The following is a 1,702-nucleotide window of genomic DNA, read 5'->3' on the forward strand; positions in this document are numbered from 1 at the left end:
CGCTTCCATGTGTTTCTTCTCCACCCATGCCACCAGCTTCTCTACTGACAGCACATTCCCCTCCGAGCATGCAGTCATCGAGCGGATACAGTGTATCCTTCTGCAACCATCCTTGAGACTTGTGCCGGTATGAGCCGGCTGCCTTGTAACCCTTTTGGAACCACCCAGACCACACAAAGGGTTTAAGACAACAAGCCTCCCATTGGGTATTCACCCTAATCAGCCCTGGCAGCCGGTACTCTGAATTAATGTGACACGCACGTGAACCCGCCCCCTCCATCGTCAATCCCCATCATCACAAGGCCACCTGATTTGCCGCCTTAAGGCAAGCTTGTGTATGGTCCTCTACAAGACGGGGGGCCCGGTGAGGTCAGCCGCCAGTAGCTCCTTGTACCCAGGGCGGGAAAACACCTTGGGGTAGACGGTGTAGCAGCCGGTACACAGTACGGTGCTATAAATACGCGCAGAGCGCGACCGCCAGCAACTCGAGAGACCTTTTCAGCGGTCAGCTGCTACAGACGGGGCCGAATGTTAGCGAAGCAGCCTCTACCCACGGAAGCCCCTCAATGAGCGTGCCGGTGGGCCACTCGCAGGGATACACAGAACAGATTGAACAGCGAAAAGAAATGAAGGTCCACGCGAACCTCGCAGAGATAGTACTGATGGCGAGCTGGCGGTATTCTAGTATGGGCACCGTACTTGTATACTTGCATGTCATCAGCCAAGTCTTATCATTACCTGCCTCGCTGTCTATGTTCTTGTATTCCATTGTTATACCTGATACAGTTTACACTAGCCACGACTCTAGGATACAGGATGGACCAATAGCTTCCGCGCCGTCTTGACCTGAACAAGTGCAACTCTATAGTTCCATAAGCTGGAAAATGGAACAAGACTTTCAAAATTGAACTCCGGTGTGCTTTAGGAGATTCCTATGAACATCAGAGCCTAAACATGATACCGCTTAGTTTTGAGCTGGGAGGTAACATGATATCAGCTAGCATGTTCAAGGAGCAGAATGCAATGTATTACTTCAAAGGCTGTTCGGGATCAGCCAGGAGGGCCTGGCCATCGGCGGGCCCGTGCCTGGCAAGGCGACCGCCACCAGCAACTTCATGACGCAGTTTCAGAAGAAGGTCTTGGACAAGATCCTGCGACCGTCGACTATCACTGCAGACCACGGTGCTGTGGCAGCCGCAGTGGGGGCTGAGGCAGTGGATACTGCGGCTAACGACAGTGATGGTGCAGCAGCGAGAGCAGCCGCTGGGGACCACGAACAGGCGGTGGGTGGCGGAGAGGCTGCTGCCATGGGCACACATGCCGTGGATGGTGGCACGGGTGGCGGCTGCACAGCAGGCGTCGCAGCAGCAGCAACCGCAGGGGGGGACACCGGCACGGGTCCCAGGCAGGGCGAGGCGGGCGTTGCCCAGGTAGAAAACCTAGCAGTTTGGAACCTGGGGAGCATGTTTAACATGGTCGAGGGGTGCTGATGGGTTATGTCAACTTTCAATGTCAGGGCAGCTTGTTGGGTCTTACCCTGATATTTTACCTTGAACGTAAGCACTGGGTGTTGCTGCCCCCCCACCACAGGACGAGGATACCACCAACTATGATGCGTTCAAGGAGAGGGCCGGCGAGGTGCCAAGAGCAGCTAAGGGTGCAGCTGGCAAGTGCAGGCGGGGTGGCGGTGATGACGACGACC

Source organism: Volvox carteri, assembly GCF_000143455.1.
Source record: "Volvox carteri f. nagariensis unplaced genomic scaffold VOLCAscaffold_29, whole genome shotgun sequence".
Classification (NCBI taxonomy): domain Eukaryota; kingdom Viridiplantae; phylum Chlorophyta; class Chlorophyceae; order Chlamydomonadales; family Volvocaceae; genus Volvox; species Volvox carteri.